This window comes from Corapipo altera, unplaced genomic scaffold (assembly GCF_003945725.1).
Source record: "Corapipo altera isolate COAL_440 unplaced genomic scaffold, ASM394572v1 268, whole genome shotgun sequence".
NCBI classification, from domain to species: domain Eukaryota; kingdom Metazoa; phylum Chordata; class Aves; order Passeriformes; family Pipridae; genus Corapipo; species Corapipo altera.
In genome coordinates, this window is record NW_020884901.1 from 7,469,954 (window position 1) to 7,489,983 (window position 20,030).

Below are 20,030 nucleotides of genomic sequence, written 5' to 3' on the forward strand. Positions count from 1 at the left end.
AGAGAAAGAGAAAGAGAAAGAGAAAGAGAAAGAGAAAGAGAAAGAGAGAGAAGAGAAAGAGAGAAGAGAAAGAGAGAAGAGAAAGAGAGAAGAGAAAGAGAAAGAAGGAAATAACTAGAGGAGACGCAGGAAAAGCATCCTAAGGTGATAACAGAGCTGAGTTCAACTCAGATTTACACGCTCTCCCACATAACAAGACTAACCTGTCCTTGATGTTCTTACGGGTTCCACCAGCCAGAGAGAAGTGCCTGGAAGATTTTTAACACCCTGCAGTTGTTTAAGGAGCCAAAAGCAGCGTGTTCCCAGCTGGGCACTCGTAGCTTCCAAGTTGTCATTGCCATGCCCAGCCCGGCGCTTCCACCCTGCCCGACGCAGGAAGGAATTTCACAGGAATCCACAATTTCTTTAAGTTCTGAGATCACAGCTTGCAACTAATTATAGAAATAAATAACTAGTGACTGGAGCCATCTGTTCTTTATTTGGCAATGCCTTTCTTCTTCATGAAATCAGCACACCTGCAACCCACACCTCTTCCCGAGGATGGGTCACTCAGCCCTCTAAACCACAGACGAATTGCTGGAGCTCAGGCAACCCTCTGGAGATGTTGCTGCTTATCCTCCTTCTCCTCACCCCCAGGGGAGAATAATTAATATGCTCAATTGAGTTTCATTAGTTATTCAGGTTGGGGGAAAGCAGCGACTTGGAGGTGCAGTGGTAAACAGATATTTATCACCACGGTTTGAACCTCATTAGCGGTGCAGAGCTTGGAGGGTTTGGCTCCCACAGCCAGGCTGCATCTTTCCCGGTAAAACAGGAGTCAGAAGGGTGTGGGATGGACATCACCCAAATCCAGACAGTTTAACAGAAGGTTTCCCATGTATTCAGTGGGGGTTAAATCAGGGCATAACGTGAGAAATTCTATTTTTCTCTCTTTTTCCTCTCTGCTGTCACATTTCCCTTGGTTTAATCTTTGGCATTGAGGTGTTCTGTACAACTACGATCATGGGAATGAATTTTAAAAGGATTATTAATTTTACTCCTTTTTTTTTTTTTTTTTTTGGAGTTTGACTTTTAGCTTAAGTCGAAAATATTTCAGGTCTTTAGAGCCATAATTAGATATATTGTCCTTAACCAAATGCCAGATAATTTGTACGCACTTGAGGTAAATCTTTTGCTGGAAAGGTAGGCAAATATTGAAATATGTAATGAAAATGAAAGGAGGCACGAATAAAAAAAAAACCCACACAACTATTTTAAATCTTTTAAATTACTTTCTCTTCTCCCTCTCATTAGTAAATATTTTAGTTATTCTTGCACTGAACAAATCCTCCTTTCAGGGCTTCTGTGTGTCTTTCTCTCTCATTAACATTCTTTTTTTTTTCTTTTTAAACAAGTCATAAAGACCTAGTTATTTTTAAAGTTCACATCTTATACACGATGCAGATGCAGGGACCAGAGAGAGAGAAGGAGCAGCGTGTTAATTCATTCTGGGCAGGGATTTGTTTTTTTTCTTCCTGCCTTTAGATGAGAAGGAGTTTGCTTTTGGCTGAAAACATTCAAAGTAAGTGCAGCATTTTGGGAAATAACACATAAAGGGACTTTAGCAGGAGGGAGAAATGAAAAGGATGGAAAAGTCGAGCAGTGACAGAGGTAGTCAGAGAATTTACAAATTATTTTTTCTGACAATGTAGACAGCTCTAGGAGGCTGCCTTCTCTTTCAGGATAAAGTCACTTGTCATTGTGTTAGAAAAAGACAAGGGATGTGTCAGGAGTTATTTGAAATGCAAAGTATTGTTTTTAGCTTCTTTCTTGCTCATTATTGTAGTAGCAAAGTGCTCTCTCTGTGCTGATGGAAAGGCTGAAATTGCAGCAGGGAAGGAGGGCTGCAGGACCAAAGGGGCTCAGCAATTCCCAGGGATGGGATAGACCATGGAATAAAAAAGGATTTGAGGACAGCACTGAAGACATGGGGCAAAGCAGTAGGTTTGTACCAGGAATGAGGGGAAATGGGGATTATGGGATCCAGAAGTGCTGCAGGCACACAGGGCAGCAGGAAGGGAAGGGACACAGCTCAGCAGCAGGGACCTGCTATGGACATGGGGCTGCACAGATGAGGGACCACCAGAAGATGCTCAAAGGAAGGGCAGCACTGACTATTTGTCTGTCACAGTGCTCCCCTTTTGTCCAGGTTCTCTCTACCTCCTCCTCTAGGCTGGGTTTCTTTAGTGCCCTTCCTGTGCTAGAGGAATACTCTTCCCAGAAAACTCCTTCCCAAAACTTTCTCCTCTCTGCACCAGCGTTGCTTGGAAGCATCACATGAATGCAAAGCACAGCACAGACACAAACCAGCATTGCTTTGTATAGCAGGTTTGTAGTTCCCACATTCCCTGGCCATTTCAGAATAACCCCAGTATCCAAATGAAAAATCCCCAAATATTTTCTCAAGGCATATCAGATACTGCACCTGGCCTGTCTTCTCCAACCTATTCTTCCCTGATCCAATGCAAAGCAAGTTTCAAACCAACTTTCTAGTTAGAGCCAGTCTGCTACAAGCCCCGACTGCTGCAGAAACGCAGCTGATGGATTCTGGAGCCAATGGCACAAGGAATTCCAGGCACTGGGAAAGCTGGTGTGTGGGGAACACATACCCTGCTATCCCGCGGATGGCAGGTGGTGCTCTGATGTTCCCAGCTATCCCAGCTTTCCTTCTGTACCTCTCCCGGTAATGGCAGCAGTTAGCAAAATCACACCGGTGGCAGATAAGCATCTGGTAACCCATGGCAACCAAGTTCCTTTAGAAAATGGTCTTCCGGTAATTTCCTAAATGAACAGGCCTTTTTTTTTTTTCTTGTTGGAAATGGAAAAAAAAAAAGAAAAAAGAAAATAAAAAAGAGGATAAGAGGCTAGAGAAAGGCACCAGGTGTGTTTGTGCACACATGTGTGGAAAAGTGCCACAGGCACCCCTGGGTGCTGCAAAGGGGGATGATCAGCTGCATCTGCAGGTTGGGCACCCTTATCTTTCCAACCCTCACTTCCTGCAGAGTTTCAGGGTTTGCTTATCCCACCAACCATTTCTTCCAAATCTCATCGTATCAGGCAAATGCTAAATCCCCAGCTACAGGATCAGAGGGACAGATGAGATCAGATAGAGGCACAGACAGGGCAGCAGACAGTGAGACGGGTGTTTGTGCAAGTTGCTGTTACAAGATGAGGCTGATTATATTCCATTCTGGATTTGATTAGATTGCATAAGTAGACAGACCAGCAGAAATGAGCTGCCTGGGAGAGCAGGACATTTAACTAAAGGTCAGACAAAATTGCCCTGGAAACTGGTAGATGAGAGAAGTGTGGAGGTGGAGGTGGAGCTGTTAGGGCCGGCTCTGGTAGAGACACGGAAAGAGCTTAATTGCTGGATTTTTTGAAAGTTTTGTATGTCTCACCTCAGAAATACCCTACACAAACTCCCCCATCCTGCAGCCATCGCCCTGCAGAGTTCACCTCACAGCATGGGGAGACCATGGGAGCACCCCAAATCCGCAGGGCACAGCCCCAAACACTTCCCACTCTCCCTACATGGTCACAAACATCCCCTGCTGACAATCCCTTCATGTTTCCATCTGACCTGACCATGGAGGAAGGAAAGCACAATCTTCCACTACCGCCCTCCATTGCTGGGATGGCCAATCCAGCCAACAGCCTCACAACAGGGAAATATTTTCCTTGTTAACAAAACCAAAACTGCAGGGGAACTGACACTCACAGGCTTTGTTGACAGCATCCGTATTATTTTTTAATATATATTTTTACCCCCTCTCTAAATTAACTTTTCCTTTAAATACATTTTTCCAGCAGGCCAAATAATTGGATTTTTCTTTGTCAAAAGAAGGGAACATAAATTACTCCTGTTGGGTGCAGATTAGGTTATGGGATTTCTTTTCTTCTGTCACCGTCAATGCCCCAGTGTCAGAGAGCTTTAATATTTAATGCATTCCTAATTAGTCTCCATTGGCCCAGGGCACTTAACAAAACCTGACACCGACCATCGAGTCAAGTTCATTTAGAGAGCACAATTACCCAGCCATCATTTCCATACTGCAGCTGGATTACCCATGAAATTCCCTCCCCAACCCCCATCCTCGCTCCCACCTTCCCACAGTCGCAAGTTAATTATGAAAAAAAAAAAAATAAAAGAGAAAAAAAAAAGTGGATTTGATTCCAGTGACAGAAGATACAAATTATCTCATTTGGTCAGGGCAATGACATTTCCAAGACTCCTTTAATCTCTAAGAAGCTCTGCTGCGTTGAGCGGCATTTACGGAAGGATGTTGCTGCTGGTGTCGCTGCTGCCTGGATGCCTTGTTGCTTTGCACGCTCCAAAGAGCTGAAGTTCCTGTTTTCCCAACACAGAGGCTGATCATCTGGGAAAGAAAGGGGGGAAAAAAAGCACCTGGAAAGGAAAATATAACTTTAAATCATAATGATTTGCCCAGGGAGACTTGGCTTGTCTTGAGAGACTCAACAGGCACAGGCAGGGATTGGTTTTGGTGAGATACAGAGCAAAAATGAGCTGGGGGTGAAGGGAGAGTCCAGCTTCACTGGAAACTGAGCCAAAACTTGGGATATCCAGGCTCTCCAGCTTTTGGGATCTAACCCTGGTGTCACCCTTGGTGCAGTTCTTGATAAATCCAAGAGAAACAAGCTCTGGAAGCACCAACCTTTTGCTGCCGACTCAAGGGACACAGCAAGGTAAAGTTCAGCTTCAGGAATCCCAACCTAGAGAAAGATTTTGGCTCTTTGCCCCAAAGAGCCCTGAGTAAAACTAACCTGGACAAAAAAAAAGGAAGAAAAGAGATGCCCCAGGACTTCACTATTTTGGAAAGCAATAACCCCAGCTCCTCTGGTGCCAGCTCTTGTTGCCACCAGAAGTGTCCCTGTGTGGCAGACTTGGGCTAAAAGTTGTCCTTTAAGTGGGAAAATGCTGTGAACTGAAACTTTTTTGGATGTTAATAACACTGAAACCGAAGTGCTTTGTGGGGATGCACTGGCTTGACCTTCATTTTCAAAGAATAACCACCGGAGCCTCCTCACGGATAATATCAACAATTACAGAAAAGATAATATCTGTAAAATCTGTCACCCCCGTGACTAATTTCAATTACAATGACAAATGCAAACATATGTCGCATGGAGAAGAATAATTTAATTTGAAACCTTAAAGGGTCAGTTAAAAAACATGTAATATGAATTAATTAAAAAGTGATACTGGTTTCCTCCTCATACTTTCCACACTGATCCTTAAGGATAAAACTTAAAAAATAGGATTCTTTGCTAAATAAATGGTTACAGGTTTCATGATGCCAATTTTTAAATTGCTCAGTCAACTGCAACATTTGCAACCAAACCTGTATTCACAAATCACCCAAAGCTGCTGCTCATTGTACGTGGGTGGCCTGAAACTGCAGTTGGTGCAATTGGAAATGTTTGATCCAAGCTTGTGGATTTTGATGGAAATTTCTTCTCATTAGTGCCATGCAAATCTTTAATTTTTTTTTCCCAAGTAGAATCACCCAGCTCTGCTATCTGTTTGTATCTGTTCAATATTCAGGAAATAAATCCCTCCACAGCTTCTAAAACTTCTTAAACCGAGCACTAAGAAAGTCCATTCCAGGAAATGATGACATTTCTCTTCAGTGAGTGAGAAATAACTACTCGTTGTTGATCCTGTGTAGGCATCTTCATCCTCCTCTCGCAAAAAGGCAGCAGCTGCAGGGTTAATGTGGAATATTAACTTGTTAGATTGTTGATCTGCCCTGGGGCCAGGAGGAGCTTAAATAGCCAACAGTTAATTAAAAATAAACTGACACTTTACTTTAAGGATAGTTTTAATAACCATTTATAAATGTTACATTAAAAATTCATGCACTGTTATCAACTCCTGCTAAGGATTTACAGCACAATGGAGGTGTCATGAATGTTTTATAGCTTCTGTGGCAAACCTCTTCCTGAACAGACATTTTCAGAGGTCTCTGTGTCTTTCCAGGGCTGCAGCATCACATACCCAACACAACACAAGCAGCTTCCCAAGATGTCAGGGCTTAAGTTTAGACTTTACTCTGCAACATATGTGGCCAACACATCAGAGGCATCAGATACCTCGAGAAAGAGTTAAAAACTCCTCCTGTTTCCTGCTGTAAAGCAGCCCATCCAGCCACAGGCTTTGGGAACAGCCACACCGAGCTCCCCCTCACAGACAGGCTCAGTTTTCTCAGTCAGTACATCACAACCCCCAGGAGGGTCACGATAAACAGTCAGGGGCCTCCAAAAGTGCAGAAAAATATGATTACAATCTAGAGCAGAGAAAACAAACCTAATGCTCCGAGGTAATCTTCATCAGCCTCTCCAAAGGCGCACACGCGCGCAGGCAAACACGCTCCCAAACACATCCGCCCAAACACAAACACCTACTCGCTGTGCATGGATATAAGCTGATGGTGGGGACATTTTTTACTCCTGTTTGCAGCTGAGGAGAGGCAGCAAAGCTGTTGTGCTTGGAATAAGCAGGCTTTGACCTGGAAAGCATCGAGAAACTCCTGCTGTTGAGTCGAGGCTCCCGGGTCTTCTCTTCCTGCCTGGCTGTGGCTGCAATGTGTGATGGTACCTTCCCTCCCCATCTGTCAGGAGGGATGATAATCCTCCCCATTCATAGTGGGCTTGTACAGATAAACCCATTAATGTGTGGGAGGTGGCAAGATGCTACGGTGATAATGCTCCTGAAATGATTATGGATAAATTGGACATCTTGCTGTCGTTATTAGCCATCTCGAAATGAGCTTCCTTTGACAATGTTGCTGCCCCTTTTGTTTTAACTCTCTGCAAACACTGCTGTGATTGAAGCTGGCTGTCTACATGCTTATGGAAAACTAATTTAAGCCTATGGTTACCTGCTTATCTGTGCTTCTTCTCCCTCATTCTGTGTTTGACACTCTGAAAGTGATACCAGGCAGGGGAGATGCTGCATGTGGGAAGGAGGAGATGTGGCTGCCAAGGCCCTGCGTGGCACTGAGGCAAAGAAGTGATTAAATCCACAAGGTGAGGGCCTGACCACCTCCTTTGTGCTTAATATTGCCCATGCAAACACAGGTCCTCGCTGTGTACGCTCTGATGGAGAACAACCTTCAGACTCCACAGCCAGCCACCAATCAAACTGGCATTAACCTTGCTTGCTTTTGCCTTTCTTTTTTTCTTTTTTTTCATGTTTTGCTTTGTTTTAGAGGAGAGCTTCTGTGAGCATTGGCTGTAGGGCCTGGCAAGCAAAAGGTTAAAAATGAATGAAAAATACTTGGTGTCAGGCAAGTGCCAAGCTCTAATTAGGGTAATTGATAATACAATGTTCCAAGGTAGCAGAAGCCCTCAGGCTGCCATGCAAACACCCCTGAGGAGCAGATAAAGATGAAGCAGGCATTTGTCCAGGTTCATCTCATCAAATTTGCACCCTTAAAAGCAGCCAAACCAATGCTGGATTTTTATCCTCCTGCCTACAGCTGAGGAATGTTCCTGGCAGGATCTTCAGGCACCCTCTTCTCCTCTCAGAGAACTGGAGGGTGAGGGCAGCATCCTCAGAGACCAAAGCTACACAAATGCAAAAGCTGTCTGGGTTGCAGGGAATTCTGGTCCTGCAACCTGTCCCCTATAGCAGGATATGTTTAGGCATGGCTCTGTTATCCAGCTGCCCTGGCACTGCCAGTGCACCCACACTTCCCAGGATCCACAGCCAGGGCACTGATCCAGAGCTAACGCCCTGCCAAGGAGGTGGGAGAATGTGGGATGATTTTAGTGGGTGGCAGGCACAGAGATCCTTCAAAATGTTGTCCTCTCCATCCTGCATTCCCACTCACTCTTCCTCTGTGCTGTTCTCTGGATTATTTTCATTCAGGGCAACTTCTCTTTTCCCTCCAGTGACGACAGTTTTGTTCTGATGGAGTCGTGAGGTTCACTAAATATAGTGAAGGGCTGCTTCTGCAAGGACTTCAAAAAGCTTGTTTCATTTGCTTGGTTCTTTTCATCCTTTGTTGTCCCTGGTTGTGTTGGACTCCCAACTGCTACCCAGCCTTATCTGCTCAAATTTCTGCTGAGGACTTAGAGGCAACACAGTCAAAATCCACATGTGATACCCAATCTGAAAGCTGCCGCTCCCCAGCTCACACAATGGAACAGAAGCTCAAAGGGGCTTTACATCACACACACGCAGACACACAGACACACAGACACACAGACACACAGACACACACAGACACACAGATACAGAGCCTGTGGATGCCACCACCACACGCTCTGAAAGGGTTTCACCTGATAATACAGGAGGACAATGTGTGCACAGACATTCAGAGGAGACACAGCCCACATGCAGCTCCCAGCTGCTTGTGGTACCCTGACCAACACTCAGAGAATGTATTTTTGGGCATACTGGGCACTAACACCCATCTCTGCACACACATCACCCCCCCACACACCCTGTTGCAAGCACCCTCTCTCTGCGAGTCCCAGTTTCACCCTGCCTGCAGGGAATTGTGGCTTTTGGCACTGCCTGTCCTTGCTGAGGCCACACTGCAACACCCATGTCCACACTCCTGTGCCTTTCTCTCCCACATTCCCCCTCCACTTCTTTAGGAACGCAGAAAAAAGTTAAAAAGGGAAAAAAAATTACATGTGTTTGGACTGAAACTGGGCCAGGACATCCCATCCCTCCCCAGGGTTATCCCAAGCTTTGTGGATATTTCCAGCTCTTGGTGATTTTCACAGCACCCTGTTCTTGCTCTGACTATGCTGTGAGCCAGGAAAAAGGGGTGTTTTACAGATCCAATCTGTGGTTTTACACCAGATCCTGAGAAACTCGATGCCTGCACATCTCTCATCAAACTCAGACTCGTGTTAAGCCTCTACTCATGCACAGATGCAGAACGTGATGGAGAGGCTTTGCCACGCAGAAAAACACACACTCTGCAGCATTCCCAGCCCCTACCTGGGCCAATTTGCTCCCTGTGTTATTGCTACAAGAGGATTGTTGCCATGTGTTCACTCACCCAAATCTCCCTGCAGCATTTTTAATCTAATCCTCTCTCCGTAACAGCGAGGTGAGGGTCATTTATAGCTATTTTTCATAAAAACAATATTTCAGCCCAAATAATAATAATAATGCAGAAGGGAAAAGAAAAAAAAAAGAAAAAAAAAAGAGAAAAAAGAAAAAAAAGAAGAACCAGAGAACTTGTCGGAGAGAACAGACATGGATTAAGCTCAGAGGTTTGTCTCCCTCTACTGGTCCCCAGACAAGGCAGACAGGAGTCAAATCCCTTTCTGAGGAGAAAACCAGCACTAAACATGCTGCTACACTGCCTCTTTTTTGCACTTCCTCTCTATCCATGCACACACCTCTGAGAGAAACAAGGACAATCTGAAGACGTTTTAGAAAAAGTGTCTCCAGTTCATTATTGCACTTTCAAAGTAGGAACCAGCACTGGAATATATCCCTGCCTCTTTTTTCCTTCTTTTTTCCCAAGATAAGATTGCTTCCTATTAGGTATTTTCCTAGAGATCTTCCTGATCTTATTTTCGAAGTTCCAGCTATAGATTTCCTTCTGAGATAATTAATCTCCCCTTGCCCCACAGCCTTTCTGCCTCAGAAATCATGATCTACTTCAACACAGTGTGCAGCATTGCTGCTGCTGTTTTCCCTTCCAAATCCCTCACCCAGACTCACAGAGAAAGGGATTTTGCTGCCCAGGAACTGAGGAAAGGCCCTGTGAGCTTTCTCATAGAACTTTTGGTATGACAGGGAGGAAAGGAGAGGCAAAGAGGAGTCACATGCACAGATCTGATTTCATTTTGGAGCCTTAGAGCCACAAGTACCACCTCTCCCTCTAACATATCACTCCCAAATAAATTCTCTGCCCTGTATCTTGAAACTTGTGTGGGAGGTGAGGGAAGAATCAAAACTTATTACCTAAAAATTTTCTTAAGAGTAGTTTAAAACTGCGGACTTAACCACAGTCTGCATCAGGATCTGAGACAATCCACAATTATTATCCTTGTCCTCATGATTTTTTAAGCAACTGAGGTTGCATTATACTGCTAATATTTATATTTACAGAGCAACCACAGGTTTGGGGTTCCTTGGTACAAGTCTTGGCTGAACTGTCTAGATCTTCAATATTTTCTAAGTTTCTTTCTGCTTGATGATCTGCCTCTTGAAAGTTGTAAGAAAGGGCATCTCTAATGAAATGAAATCTGTAAGAATGTTCTCTGAGTTCTGTGATCATCCGTATTGCAAACAATTAGGCTCTTTCAGTGGCTTGACTCTCCAGAAATTACTCATCCTATTTTTTTTTTCTTTTGGTTGAAATGTTAAAGGAAATCAATGCTGTTAAGAAAAAGACATCATAATTTGCAGAGGGAAGGGCAAACATGGTCATTTCTAGCCATCATGAAAACAAAAATTGCTATCCCCAGCTTAAGTACTATTGTGATGAAGTTGTTTTTCCAATCAGAGCCCCATTTGTGCTGGACATTTTACAAAGATACTGCAGGTAAGAGCTCATTGGCATTTATACTAATATACCTGGAGGGGAAGCAGTGTAGAGTCCTTATATTATCTCTATAATTCTGCAGAAAAATAGCTGAGAATTTTGCCATTTATGTTCGTTTTGCTTTTCAGGTGTTGTCGTGTTCATACAGTATCCCAAAAGGCAGTGAAACTGCCTTGGAAAGTTTTCAGCCGTGTCATGGAAGTGCAGGAAAAGAAATAAACATAGGAAAGAAACATGAGACCTTTTTACAGCTATATTGTCACAGAATCACAGAATCATTAAGGTTGGAAAAGATTTCCAAGATCATCAAGTCCAACCTGTGCCTGATCCCCACCTTGTCCCGCAGCCCAGAGCACTGAGTGCCACATCCAGCCATTCCTGGGACACCTCCAGGGATGGGGATTCCACCACCTCCCTGGGCAGCCCAATGCCTGAGCACCCTTTCAGTGAAGAAATCACACAGCATTGCAGCACAGAGAAGAGGAAATTAAAAACGTGCCCACGTGGAATTCCAAAGGGCTGACTGGGGAGAAGACATTAAATATTCAAAATGGAAAATAGTAGGAGCAGCACCTAACTCCTCAGTAAGGAGGTGGAAGAGAATGAATGGACAGCAGAGGGATAGATCTTGGTTTGTATCAGGAATTTTCAGCTTGGATCATAGTTGCTGGAGCATCCATAGACTTTCTCTGGGAGATCTGAGAAAGCCAACAGAGGAAAGAGAGCCAACTGCAAGAGCTTATTTTACACTTCCACCTCCAGCAGGCAAAGCCTTAGGGGGCTTCAAACGAAAACAGGACGGAAATCAGTGTTTTCCTCCAAACCAGGTCAGCCAGACCCCACCAACACCACAAGGTGGGGTTAGTCCAGCGTAGATGCGCTGCCGACAAACGCCAGGTAGTGAATAATAATTGCAATCCCACTTCCTGCAGCTATTTCTCCACCGGGGTTTGGGTTTGACCCGGTGCAGTTTAGCCGGTGAGATGTGATGCAATCACCGCCCGAGGGCTGATGGCAGTGGCTGCAGGCTATTAAAGCTCAGATGCCATCCCTAACTGGTGCTATGGGCTCTTCTTTATTCATGACATGGCAGCCAGAGGATGAGGTGTCAGGCGTAACACTAACATTTCTTGGCACCCACTGGTTCGTATTGCTCACAAAACTTTGCCTTCTTCAGGAGACGATTTGTGTATTTATAATTAATATGGATTAGCTGTTATTATCTCTGCAATATGGCAGGCAGGCGGTGGAGAGAGGCTCACAGCTGCTCAACGATGCAAATGATACCCACATAAAGTACAGTTTAGTAATGGGATATTATTACCACCACACACACGAGTTCAGAACCAGGGGTGGCAAATATGAATAGCCAGGGCATGGAAAATTTCCCAAGATTTCCCTAGGCATGTAGCTGAGGTGCAGGGAATGGAGCCAGGCACTGGTTCCTCCTGTGGTCTCCAACGGGTCTCACTGTTCACAGCAGTTATGAATGAATGGGAAACCAGCACAGCTGGCCTCCAAACAACCAGCTAAGCTTTCTGTGCTTGCTCCCAGCCAAAAAAACCTCCCAATGCTTCTAATTGCACCTGGAGTTTTTGAAGAGAGGCATCGGATTTGACAAGCGTTTAGTTGGGAAGGTTGGTCTGTTCTAAAAATAACCCCCAGGGAAGGATGTGGCTGCATGGCCCGTTCTCCAGGTTTTTTTGCTCAGAGGAAGAGGTGCTGCAGCCCTGGTGGGTCTGGGGTCAACAAAAACCCCACTGTGCTCAGCAAGCCCTCCCAGGCAGCACAGGTGAACGAGACCTGGACTGATGTGCTCGTCCCCCTGCACGGGCTGTAAATCCAAGGCACTCTGGACAGGCTGCACTCCCTCTCTATGAACCTCCCAGAGCACAGCACATATTTCTCTCTAGGAAACACTGGATGAAAATTCTGGTTCTATTTTTCACTCCAGTCACAGAAGCTTCTGCCTTTAGACACTGAGTTCTGCCAGCAAGTTGCCCTAAGGTAAAGCTTCTCCCCAGATTTCAGGCTCAGTGATACCTTCAAAGCCCATTGCACCTACAGCAAACCTGGCTCAGAGATTCCTCAGCAGCAGCACCACCACATTAAAAGCCTGATAATCTTCAGCTGAAATTTATTCCTTATTAGCAAAGCCAGTCAGCGTCCAAGAAACCAGGACTCAGTGGTTCTTATATTTTCAGGATCCTTATCCCACGAACACCTGTTTAGGAAAATGTGCCCCCCTTTCTGCATGGGAGCATGTCCTGCTCTACCAGCACCTGGTAGTAGTACCTCTTGCAGGGCTGAGGGAAGCATGGAACTGCCTTTCTTAATCCAAACTCATCAACAGCAGAGCACGGGGAGGACCTGATCACCTCCTGATAGCAGCAGCACATTCATCTCCTCTCTAGCATCCTGCAAGGAACTGGGAAAAGATGGTTTCCAGGCCTTCATTTGGGAATTCTTGAGAGAAGTAAAAGTGAGGCAGAAAAGCAGCACAACTCCAGTGTAGCCTCCACCATAGGAGTGATGAATGGAGTAGGGTTTGGCATCAACACTCACATAGCTCCTCTTGGGCTTGTTAAGCCTGCCTAACTATATCAAATATACTGACAGGAGTCCTGTTAACTGAGTAAATCCAAATCAGCTCCTCTGCCAACATCCCAGTAAAGAGCAGAGGAGTGAGAGAGAAGGAGGACACTGCAGAAAGGCTTTCATTTTGCACTTCCAAATCAGCTCTCACAGAGAAAGGGCTGGTTGGAGATATTGAAACGGGGTGAAAAGGAAGAGGGGAACAGGAGATATAACAGCAGGGAAAAGTTAATAGAAATTGCATCTGTCTTCAGGTCTAAATCTGCACAGGACACACATTTATCTTCATGAGTCAGAAGCTTGATCTTTGCCCATTTCCTTCACTGAATCCTCCTGCAAGGTGCTTTACCTAAGCTGTGGTACCCAGTGACACCTGCTCTGGGTGACAGACAAAATCCACAGGTCTGTTCTCCATCCTGACTTGTAGTTCAGGCTGCCCTGACAATGTGCAGCACAGGGAAGAGCACGACTTTTCCCTAGTGTTGTAAACAAGGCTGCAATTACTGACAGCATAGAATAGGACTGACTGTTGCAATATTTAATCTGCTGGGTGGGCAGTTCATTAAAACAGATATCTGGGGCTTTAATCACTCTGCCAGGCTGCCATCTGCTTCCCTCCTGCTCCCTCCTGGCTTAGGCCAGGTCTCCACATAGGAGAGGACAGCTTGTGAGAGCACTTTGGGGTCTGTGTCATAATTCACTGTGTGCACACACAGAGCTTGCTGTTTGGTGCTATGGATCCTACCACACACGTGCAACCACAGTGATCCTGCTGTGCACTGAGAAGGGGGGCTGGAAGAGCACAGGGGTCCCAAGGTTTGGTTTGGCCTCTGGGCTTAAGTTAGGAGCAGAAGTGTTGGGGGGAGCTGGGTCCCCCAACCTCACTGCCATGTCAGCAGGGCTTACAGAAAACATCTGGCACCATTTGCAGAGATGTTATTCACAGATATGAACTCCATTCATCTCATCAGCTTTCTTGCTGTGATTCTCAGCAGCAGTAGTCTTCTCCAAAACCTGAACTCTGCCTGTCCTGTGCACAACCTTAGAAACAACAATACCACCAACATTTACCACCAGGTCACTTCTGCCAACAGCTGAAAAACAGGACTTCAGAGAGGGGGGTCTAAAGTCAATCTGACCTTATTTTCTTCACATCACCCATCTGGACTTGCCTGATAGGATCAAGATGGCTTGGCTGTGAGGCCCCCTGTTAGTGCAAACCCTGCTCCTTCTCAAGGCATCTCCACCCAGCAAGTCAAGAAGGAAAGGTCCATCATGAGCTTTTGCTTATCTGGCCATGTACTCAGCAGTGCTACATGGACGAGAAGGTCCCTCTGACTCATAGATCTGAAGTTAAAGGTTAGTATGGTTTGAGAGTATTTCCCAAATGAATTAACTACACCACTGGATGTGGACTGTGCAGTCTGTGGAGGACAATTCTCTTCTCATGCATCAGGGAAACAACACTACCCCTGAGGATGGGGTATCACTTGAAGAGTTGCTTCCAAGCATTTTGCAGTGGTGCTGCCTGGTTTTTGCCACTCTGGCAGCCAGACTGAGACACTGAGATGGTTCAGTGCCTTCACTGCTTCTCCCCTTTGACACTGCCCTGAGTGAACTGTGGGTCCCCAAGAGGCAGAATAGTGGTCCCAAAGCAGAGGCAGCACCTCCAAGCCTCCAGTGCTATAACTCAGACACAGACTGGCAAGAGGAGAGAAGTGTTCAATAAATTCAGATTCCCCTCAAAAGACTTGAGAGGGCTCATAGAACCATATGCCAGAGGAATGGAAAATACAAATATCTCATAATGAGATAGGCACTGGAGTCTCAGGGAGATTAAGAGAGAAATGCAGGGAAAGGAATGGATGGTAGTGGGGCAGACGGGGAAAAGGAAATATCTCTACCATAAGGACTAAAAGATCCCTTGGGTGACAAACTAAACATGTTATTATTCCTGGGCAAGATGTAGTCGTTTTTGTTTGTGAAGGCTCCCAATTTTCTACACACATTTTCCAGTAGCTGGTCTGCATGGGGAGCAGCTATGGCTGGGCTGAACTTTGTGAGGAAGGGATCCTCAGGTGACTTCATGCCCACTGGGCAGGGGATTTGGGTAGACTCAAGCTGAAAATAGACAGATGGTCTTGGACTCCTATGGAGCTGAGAACAGGGATTAGTTAGAAATCCCTTCTTTCTCCAAAGACAGAGACAATGCCTGATTTATGGAGATGAACATGAATCACGGGGCACATCACTTGAAGCATCACTGGACGGAGCTCCCACGTCGTTGTGCAAAAGGCAATGCAAAAATTGGTCAGACCACAGGATTCTGCCTTTACTTAAAGCAAATGATTAATACTAGTTAAAAATAGTGATGGGATTTTAGTTACATGGCAGCTGGTACCCACCTGGTGTCAGAGGCCAAGGGGCTGTTGGAGAGCTGCCTGCAGTGTGCTACTCCCTACTCCAAGGTCTCCTCCTGGTAGAAAACTCATCAACCCAACCTCCCTGAGGAAACTCCACAGAGACAAAGATTAAGGAAACATTAGGCAGCCAGGCAGGAGCACTGTCCCAGTGAGAAGTCCATCTTAACCAGTAGGGGTTCAAAACTAATTTGTCCATTTGATTTCCCAGAAGTTGAATGCCTTCAGCGCAGTAAATGAGTCTCGTAAATGGAGGTCACAGCAGGACCTGATGTTTGCTTTTGCTCCTGTCAGGAGCCAAGCATAAGGGCTTTCACATGCCACTCTGCATTTCAAACCAGCAAGGGCAGCCTGGGAGCCTTTAAGTGGGGCCTAATTAGCACTGATAGATTTCAGGGTGCTCTGAGGCTCGGCTGAGCAGCCTTTGCAGAGCTGGGAGGCAGCTCCTTCATCGCCTGAATGACAAACAGCTTCGCTGGGACTTGGGTTTGAAACAGCTCAATAAAAGCGGTTATGACATGGCCACAGGCCTTGAATTAACAGCTGATCCAACAAAGAAAAAGAGGTGAAACAGCAAACAATTAATGTGGTTTTTTCTTGTGTCATCTCCTAAAGACAAACTCCCAAAGCTCAGCTGCGTTTTCTCCATCCCTTGGATCTGTGAAGTTGGGGATGGCTCATATTGAAAAAATGTGCCAAGTCATAAATTCCTGGCACTTTTAAAACTCTCTGTGTCTGTTGGATAGTTTACGAACTGTTGCAGAATTATTCTGATTAGGTTAAGTGTCTGTAGCTTATGCTCTTAACTTGGCACGTCTCCAGTTGTGACAAGTGCATGTGGGTCAAAAGGATGTGACCTCTATGTCTTTTACTCACAGGACTATAATTCTGAATGGGTTCTGTTCCAGTGGGGAAAAAAAAATGCAATTAAGTCAAAACAAGACACAAATCATTCCATAAGGATTAATAAATCCCAGTTTCCATGTGTCACTGTTTCACCTCCAACATTTTCCCATTAGAGACACCTTTCCAGTGGTGTTTATGGTCTTAATCACCCACATTGCATTAGCTCTGATATTCCTCCACTCACACCAACTCTTTACTGTCAGCTAGATGCTTTCACTGGAAGCTGGAATGTTATGATCTCCGTGCCCAGCTGGAGAACCCCCGTGGTATATGGCGAGGGGGTACACTGACTTCCCATAGTGAAATAAACTGGGATCCTGTGTTTCTGTCTGATCACTGCACTGGCATTAAACGACAAAAAAACAACAGCAAGAAAAGTGTATTGCATTTTGAAAGTTAGTGTAGAGGGCAAAGGGCTTTATCTACAAATGCAAGGTATGCAGGAATGAAGGAGGAGAGGAAAAATCTCAAAACTTACACAGCTTAGGGGAAAAAAAGGGCAGTTAAGAAGGGATTTAATTGATAATGGTTTAGATAATGTCAAGTGAAGTTTCTATTCTCAGCCCAAGTGCAGATGATGAGGCAAAAGGACTAAATGTAGAAAATAAACACCCATTCAAAGCTAAACTGAGAAACCTTTTGTCACACAGAGAATCGTAAGTGTGTGAGAAGTCCCAGCAGGAGAGGTTCTCAAGGCAAAATAACACTGGGGGCATTCAGGAAATAATTAGCTGCCTTCCTGGAGGGAGCAAGTGTATGTGAGGAGAGGAGGAGTGTGTGAGAGGAGAGGGACGACTGGAATGGGACAAGATTGTCACAGAAAGAATGGATGAGGAATGTGGGGCCTTTAACTCATTCCACTTAGGGGAAAAAAGTAAGTAAGTAGGTAAAGAAGCAGCAACTCTCTTATGAGGGATTTAATGAGCTCCTCTGGAGTGGCAGTTCTAGATCAGACGTGTGAAATGAGGCTCCTGCTCAGTCAGAGATGAATTCACAGCATCATCTCTGCATGGGACCACTTAGCACAGAACACAGAGACCCGTGGGCTGCCCCTGACCCCTGCAGCCAGTGCATATTTGTTGGTGGGTCCTTGGTCTTCCCAGTTCATAATTATGTTGTTTAAACCATCCCCAGCAGGAGCCCCTGGTTGGAACCTCCAACCCAAACGATTCTATGATTCTGTGACCCACACTGCTCTTGCTTTGATCCCCATTTCCATCAGGGATAGTTGTATGTGTCAACAATATTATTACTGCCATTAATGACGCTGTTGAAAAGCAAAGCATTCCTGTAGGATCAATCCCTCCAGCTCCTGAGGGAGGAACTCTCCATCCCATCTGGCTCAGGCACCACGTGTTGATACAGAGAGTTGCCCTCTAAACACAACAGTCTCTCAGTTGACTACAAATGAAGGCAGATAACCACCATACTGCCAATGCCTGACTTTTGGGTGGTTCAAACTCTGAGAAGCAAATCCCACACCACCAGCAAAAGCTTCAAGGCCTTGGGTTTTTTTGCGTGGAATTTCTTTGAGTACTGTCATGTCGTTACCCTTCTGCAAATAACTTCTGATCATTCTTGTGCAGGAAATTTCTGCCACAATTGCTCTAATCTCAGTGGTTTCTCATTTTTTTCCTATAAGAGTGATAAATGATGATGCTTTTAAAATTAATTTGCATTCCAGCAGCTCATGACAGCTCCTTTGTCTGTGTTACTTGGGACAAAGTAAAAACATTAAGGAAGGGATTTCATGGGTTTTATCCTCAGTGCTAACACACAAGGAAACCTAAAACAGAAAGGAAAAGCTAAGCACAGACAAAAGGTGCAAGAAGCACAGAAATAGTTTTCTGCATCAAATACATCCTCTGATTTTCTCCCTTCACAACCATACCAAAAACGAAGGATGTTCTTTTCAAGAGAATATGTGGAAGGTTTCTGAGGTCTAACCTTGAAATTCCTACATATCCTGCAAGCAGGTAGCAAACATCTTATCCTGACTGCCTGTCAACCCTTAACTGGAGCACTCACCTTTAAGGAAAAGAATTCACTGTTTGGGCCCATTCCACAAGTGACTTTCCAGCAGTAACTGCTAACAAGGACACCAATTAGCAGTAAATGTACTGTGGTTTTTGCTATATAAGGAGGGGTCCACTAGGAACCACAGTGAACCTGACTCCCCTCTGACCTGACCGTGTAGCCAGAGGCTGATCACTGTAACCTGTTACCAGCTCTGCTGGAACTGAACCACTGCCTGTGACACCCAAGTGCTGTCATGTCCCCATGACAGCCTTCCCTCATCCTCAGAAAGGTTCTCTGTCATTACCTGTCCCTCCTTTCACAGTCTCCAATCTGTGCCAGTCTCTGCCCTTGTGTCAATCCAATGTCCTGTAATGGCAAATCCCAATAAAAGTGGTTTGTGGATTCCAAGCAACAGCTTGTCTGGAGTCTTTCAACACTGCCAGATACCAAGTATGGATCATAAAATCGTAGAGTAGGTTGGGTTGGAAGGGACCTTTAAAGGTCATCTAGTCCAACCCCACTGCAATGAGCAGGGACGGAATGCAGACATATGGCTCAAGCCACTGAGAAGGGGCTGGGAGAGCCTTGCTTCATATCTAGGAGTCTACTGTCTGAGACAGTAGAATAGGATATTACCCAAAGTCAGAGCTCAGACACACCATTGCTAGAAATCTCCCTCCAATCTGTCTCTCAATACCAAAATGTCTCAGCACACCCACCATTCCGTTGTGCATGTTGCAGAGTCTAAATCATCTGAAAGCAACCCCAAACTCAGGGCTGTCTCCAGGTAAAGAAGCTTCCCACTCTTCAGAAGTATAGAAACCCAGAGTAGATTTCAAAAGAGCAATCCCTTCTCCCCCAAATAGCCCTGTATCTCTCTCTGTCAGAGGGCTTAAGGCATCTCCCCCTTCCCCACACACTTCCCCCAAAGTAGGGGCCACCCCAAACCATCCCAGCAGGAAATCACTGTGCCTGAGCAGAGAACCAATTTCCTCCCTTGCTGCTCTTCTGCAATCAGTTTCCATTTCTTCCTATCACAGCCTGACAGTGCAAACAGCAAAAGCCCAGCTTAGCACCAGTCCCAGGCAGGAAAAGGTCACTGAAGCCTAAATCACACTCTCCAGCTATCCCTAAGGAGGCAGAGGGGAACAGGACACTGTGGCTGCAGGCTACAGCTGAAATGGGATAGAAAGACAGGAGAAAAGCCAGAATCTTCCCCTGAGACTCCTGACAAGGGGCAAATTAATGAAGAGATACAAAGACTGGAGCTTAGTGTTTGGGCTTACTGAGGGAGAAGAGATTGTAGGAGGTCTGGAAGGGGCCAACAGAGAGTGCAGAAACCCTTTAATCTGCCAGACAGTGGCTGTGAGGGAAGCATGCTCCAACCTGCTCCATGACACTGTAGATCATGTTAGCCTTTGTGCTGGTTTAATTGGAGCTTTGCAGTTGCCCTTGGTCAGTGCTAATTGCCTTAATTGAAATGGTGTGAGTCTGAGCGAGCGGGAATGCA